Consider the following 6,969-nt stretch of genomic DNA (forward strand, 5'->3'; position numbering starts at 1 on the left):
GTGTTTGACTTTTCTTAGATAATTTGACTTTTCTTAGATAATTTGACTTTGACCATTTGTGTATTGTTTGACCCTATAAATAGGGTGTTGGTTCTTGTAATTGGGTAGAAGAGCTCATTGTAAAATCAGATTACGTAAAGTGAAGTTTGACCACTTTTAGAGCATTGACTTTCTCTCTCAACTCTCTCTATGTGTTCTTGAAGTTTTATCAGATCTGCCATGATTATGAAGCTTTATTGAAGATTGATCATTGTTAGGGACACACATATCATGCACATACTAACGGGTTGATAGTTGACTTGTCCCATATTCATGACATGCTATGAGTTCAACAAGAGTTTGACTTGAACAATTTTGAACTATATGAAATAAATTGTTTTATTGCCCAAGGACGGTCAATCTTTAAGTGTGGGGTGTTTTGATTGGTCCTTTAGTCCTAGTTTATTTTCTCGTCAATCACTCCTCATTAATGCGTTAAAATGGTAAAGCTGAACTACATTAATGGGCTTTTGTATTTTGATAGGTTTGGAAAAGTTCAGAGCAAAAGAGGATAAAAGAGGATCTTTGACATCTTTGCGAGGCTATTGTATCGTGAGTATATCTCACTCGTCCGAGCTCAGATTTAAGTAATTCAAAATGATATGGAAAGGCAACACACAGATTTATAATCTTAGTGTTTTGAGTATTTGCAAAATCATGGCTCATCTAAGCCAAAACGGACGCTGAAGTTGAGTGAAAAATGTTGGACAAAAAAAGGAGAAATAAAATAATTACGGTTCCATTTTAAACCAAATAGAGGATGTGGCATAGTGTAAAAATGTGTGGACGTGTATTGTGCAGGTCCCAAGGTTGAATCCTGCAGAACTTTTATAAATCCTTTAGTTTTTAACCAATGCTATTCATATCCAGGCCCATTCGATATTAGGGCATATTTTGGATATAAAAAAAGAGATTTTGAAGGAAGCAAAGAGCCATGAGAGCAGCAACTTTCAGCTGCTGTTTTTCATTTTTATAAAGTTTTTTTCCTCATTATATATCTGATTGGATTCAGTGGAACGGTTAAAGATTCGAGATTGTTGATCGCGTTGGAGAAAGATTGAAGATTCAAGTTTGATACAAGGGAGGTTTGAGATTTCTTTTAAGAATTTTCTATAGCAAATAATATTTATTAATATTAGTTCGGTTAAGAATAAGTTTTGAACTACATTCATTGAAAACGATACGTGACATATATTGTTGGCTCTGAATGCTGATTTCATATTGTTGTTATTTGTTAGTAGTAAAGTTTCAATCTTTTTATTCATTAAGAGTTTAATACAATTTTTCATTGAGAATAATATGTGAGAGATATTGTTATCTTGAATGATTGATTTTATATTCATGTTATTTCGTTAGTCATAATGTTTTGATTTTTATCTGTTTAGCAGTTTAATATAACTCAATTTTTGAAGTAGTGTTATTTGTAATAATTAGATTTCGGTTTTTAGTTGGATTGTTTTGTGCTTAATCGATAAATCGAGTAGCCAAGCTTTGTGACACACGTGCATTCAGTTTTAACACGAGTTGTCACCTTAACCACTGACTCCGTGAGAAGAACGATATCCGACTTACCATTTATTGGTTTGAGTTAGATTTATAAATTTAAACCTCGTTGTGTTTAACGACGCATGCAACAAGCCCCATATTCTATACCTGAGCCTCCAGTCTCAGAAGGTGATAAGCTATATCATCTATCAGCTCAGCGCTAGATGGAAGAACATCTCATTAATCTAATTCTTGGTGATCAAGTGCAGGTATTCAGACTCGTCGTGGTCTAGGTAATATATGTCTCTTTGTCAACTTTCTTTCTCTAGTTGAGCTCAAGAAAATCAATGAGGCTATCACTGACCCAAGCTGGGTCACTGCTATGCAAGAAGAACTCATTGAGTTTGATATGAACCAAGTATGGTACCTTGTCCCACGTCCATCTGACAAAACTGTGCTAGGCACCAAATGGGTTTATCGTAATAAGTTGGATGCACAAGGAATTGTAACCCGTAACAAGGCTCGTCTTGTTGCTCAGGGATACAAGCAAGAAGAAGGCATCAACTACAATGAGACCTTCACACCAGTGGCTAGACTCGAAGCTATTCTGTAGGAACCCAAAATCCTCTAATCTATTAATAATCACAACTTAAATGAAAGTATGAGTGGAAGCTACAATTATGATATTGAAATGGTTAGCAGATTTGATCAAAAACACAAATAAGAACAAAGAGTTGAACAAGTCAGCTGCTTTGATTAATTGAAGAAGTTTACAAATGAACTCTCAACAACTATCTAGTTCTCACAAGCATTCTCTCAAGAAGGAGCGTATATAATTATGGCAAAATTGGATCTTTGAATCCAAGGAGAAGACCTCCTTTTATATGCCATTTACAAAAAAGAATCTGCTAAAATCTAGGCTTCAAACTCTGACTTAGAATCCGGAATCTTCAGCCTTCACGTTCCTTGAAATGTGGAACTGGTTCTGTACACGTGTCAAATTCTGGTTGGAACACTTGGAGATGAGTTGGAAGCTCTAGGCGCAAGTTAAGGGCGAAGGACCCAAAGCTCTGCATGTATAGTATAGAAACTCTGTGTCTAGAGTGGTAGCTCTACATCGAGTCCTCAAGCTTTTTGACGCTTGAGACTTTATCTTCCTTTGCTTGAGCACGAGCTCTATGTGCAAGGTACTTCCTCTGTATCCGAGTAGCACTGTCTCTTGGTGACCTCTGCATCCGAGCTCTTGTTCCATGAACCTTCTTAGACTAAGTCTGATTGACTAGAGTAAGAGACTTCTTACTTACACTTTTATGAAAAGGGTATCTAACAATCTCTCCCTAAGTGTAAATAAGGAAGACTCTTACTTGAATGAAAATCTAGTCTATTAAAGCAGAGGCTAATATGATCCTCTATATGTACATTTCTTTTCAAAAGTAATTACAAGTACTAAAAATGGAAATTACATACTAAGAGAAGTTGTCAAAAAAAAAATAACAAGAGAGATACCTAGAGATGTTGAAGTTTCATCAACCTCCTAAGAAGCTCACGGAACTCAAGTACACACTACTAAAAAACCAAGTATCAGCGACGAACATCAGCGAGGGAAAAAATCCCTTGCAGATCAGCGAGGGAAAGGCCAAAAACTCAATCCCTCGGTGATCTCTCGCAGATCAGCGAGGGATGAGCGAGGGAAATGTCAAAAACTCAATCCCTCGCTGATTATTCGCTGATCTCGAGGGATCAGCGAGGGAAATGCCATAAACTCAATCCCTCGCTGATCCCTCGCAGATCAGCGAGGGATCAGCGAGGGAAGTGCCAAAAACTCAATCCCTCGCTGATCTCTCGCTGATCTGCGAGGGATCAGCGAGGGAATCTGATTTTTGCAATTTTTTTTTATTTTTTAACTATTAATTTAATTACTTATTAAATTTTATGTTATTTATTATTTATTAGAATATTACAAAAATTAATTAATAAAACCGAATAAAGCCCATTAAGACCCAATAAAGCCGAATTAAGCCCATTAAGGCCCATTAAACTGAATAAAGTCAAATAAAACTGAATAAAGTTTATTAAGGCCCGATAAACTCAAAATTGCCCGGTAAATGAATTAAAGCCCAATAAAACCGAACAAAGCACAGTTAAATGGATTAAGGCCCAATAAAATCGAACATGAATACATACGAAACCTACATATAAAAATGTGTATATATAACACATATAAAAACAAGAAAAATAAGAAAATAGGATAATTCCTTCGTTGATCCCTCGCTGATCGGAATTGACAAAAATCATATTCCCTCACTGATCCCTCGTTAATCAGCGAGGGATTTGGTGAAAATCAGATTCCCTCGTTGATCCCTCGATGATCAGCGAGGGATCAGCGAGGAAATCTGATTTTCGCATTTTTTTTTTATTTTTTAACTATTAATTTAATTACTTATTAACTTTTAATTATTGATTATTAAATTTTAAGTTATTTATTATTTATTAGAATATTACAAAAATTAATTAATAAAACCGAATAAAGCCCATTAAGGCCCAATAAAACCGAATTAAGCCCATTAAGGCCCATTAAACCGAATAAAGTCAAATAAAACTGAATAAAGTTTATTAAGACCCGATAAACTCAAAATAGCCCGGTAAATGGATTAAGGCCCAATAAAACCGAACAAAGCACATTTAAATGGGTTAAGACCCAATAAAGCCGAATAAATCCGCATATAACACACACACACATTATCTATACATTCACATATATACACATACGTTTAAACATATATATATCAATCCAATCGTGGTTAGCAACCAGTACACATCGTGTATATATATGTATATGACATTGATCGACGGGTATATATACATCCCAGTACACATATAACGTCGTGTAAACATATGTATATAACACGGGCTGACGGGTATATATACTTATAACACATGCACATGTATACATATGCTACCTAAATATAAAAATGTGTACATGTAACACATAAAAATCAAGAAAATAGGACAATTTCCTCGCTGATCTACGAGGGATCAGCGAGGGAATTGGCAAAAATTAGTTTTCCTCGCTGATCCCTCGCGGATCAGCGAACGATCAGCGAGGGAATTGTTATTCTCTCGCTGATCCCTCGCTGATTTTCCTATTTTTCCTATTTTCTCATTTTTATGTGTTATATGTACATATTTTTATGTGTTGGTGTCGTATGTATACATGTATATGTGTTGTTTGTGTATATATATGTTGTGGTTGCTAACCGTGATATGTATTATATGTACACATGTACATGTGTTATAAGTATATATATTCGTCGCCCCGTGTTATATATATATATATATATATATATATGTGTGTGTGTGTGTGTGTGTATGTTTACACGATGTTGTAATTGTTTATGTATATATATCCGTCAGTCCGTGTTATATACATATGTATACACGATGTGTATAGATGTGTGGTGGTTGCTAACCACGATTGGATCGATGTATATATACTCGTCGATTCGATTTTATTAGGCTTTATTCGGTTTTACTAGGCCTTAAGGGACTTTATTCGGTTTTATTGGGCCTTAATAGTCCTGATTCGGTTTTATTGGGTCTTAAGAGACTTTATTTGGTTTTATTGGGCCTTAAGGGACTTTATTCAGTTTTATTGGGCCTTAATCCATTTATCGAGTCTTAATGGGCGGGATTCGGTTTTATTGGGCCTTGATGGGCTTGATTCGGTTTTAGTGGACCTTAATGGGCTTGTTTCGATTTTATTGGGCTTTAATGGGATTTATTCGGTTTATTGGACCTTAATGGGATTTATTCGGTTTCATAATTTAATAATTTAATAATTAATTAAATTTATAGTTACTAATTAAAAAAGTAATTTAATAAATTAAATAATAATAAAAACTTTTTTGCGATGGAATGGATCTGTCGCTGATGTTTTTAAACAAAACTAGGTCAAGCCTCCATTTCAGATACAATGTGTTCCATTTCAGATTTGAGGTAGAGCTCTACACCGTCGCGAGCACCACCGTCCTCACCGTCGCCGACCACCGCCGTCCTCACCGTCGCCGACCACCGCTGCTGACCCCTTTGCGACCACCACAGCCGCGCCGTTTGCGACCACCACCGCTGCTGTCCCCTTTGCGACCCCCGCCGTCCTCACCGTCGCCGACCCCCGCCGTCCTCACCGTCGCCAACCACTGCCGCTGTTCCCTTTGCGACCACCACAGCGGCCCCCTTTGCGACCACCACCGCCGTTGTCCCCTTTGCGAGCACCACCGTCCTCACCGTCGCCGACCACCGCCGTCCTCACCATCCCCTTGCAGTTAAGGTACGATTTTGTTTGAGTTTGTCCAACTGTTTTGTCCAACTGTTTTCATCTTATTATGTGAGTTTATGAAGAAAAGGAGAAACTGGAAAGTACATGTAATGTAGAACGAAGAGTGTGACCTTCATTCCCCTTTGCTTGTGAAATCAATATTTTAAGTTGTGTTTGAGATCTGTTGTTTATCTAAATAGTTAAAAAAAATATTTATTATTAATACCACATCCAAATAAATCAATAAATTATTTTTATAAGTAAATCCAAACAAAAGATACTTACAAAATATTTTTTACTAGAAAAAAATATTATTTTTTATTATTCTTAGCCATCAGAATTTTGAAATTAAATGCATAGAAGATAAAAATAATATTTTATAAAGAACGAACATGATTATGTTTTTTTTGTTTGTTTAGTTAAATGGACGAACATGAACAATAGTCTTGTTCGTTCATTAATATGTGAAATATATTTCAGGATTCCTTTTTTATCTCTTCTATTTACCCGGTTTTTCATTTCATTATGTTATTTTTTTAGGAATGGAACAATGAGTAATGGTGGTTGCTTTTAGTATATTTGTGTTTGTTCGTTTAGCATCATAACGAACATAAACGAACATGAAAAAGTATATTTTCTTAACAGACGAACATGAACACATACAAAAATCGTTCATTTCGCGTTCGTAAATAACAAGTTAAGTAACACAAACAAACATACGCAAAGGAGACAGATGAAGGAGAACCATACACCAGCTTCTACAAAATACCACCAGAAAGGAATGCAAGGAGAACATGTAATCATTTTGACTTGATTCCATCAAATTACAAATTTGCAGAACTTGACATAATCTTTGATGTTATTGAAGAGCTACAAGCCATAGTTTACTACTCTGGTTATCTAATCATTGACTACATTAGGCTTGATTATATATATATTTGTAGTTGGGTTGCCAATTGTTGGGCAAACATTAAGCTTAATTCATTTGGAAATATTCATTTTATAGTCGTTATGTCGGCGGAATTTTTAAAAACATAGGCTTCTCAACTCTTTCAAAGACCGCCAATTTCATTCACACCTACGGTTTGACTTTCAAGTAGTCAAACCTTTACACTTAGAGTTTTAAAGTC

This window comes from Cynara cardunculus, unplaced genomic scaffold, assembly GCF_001531365.2.
Source record: "Cynara cardunculus var. scolymus isolate 2C unplaced genomic scaffold, CcrdV1 Un_Scaffold_6545, whole genome shotgun sequence".
Lineage (NCBI taxonomy): Eukaryota > Viridiplantae > Streptophyta > Magnoliopsida > Asterales > Asteraceae > Cynara > Cynara cardunculus.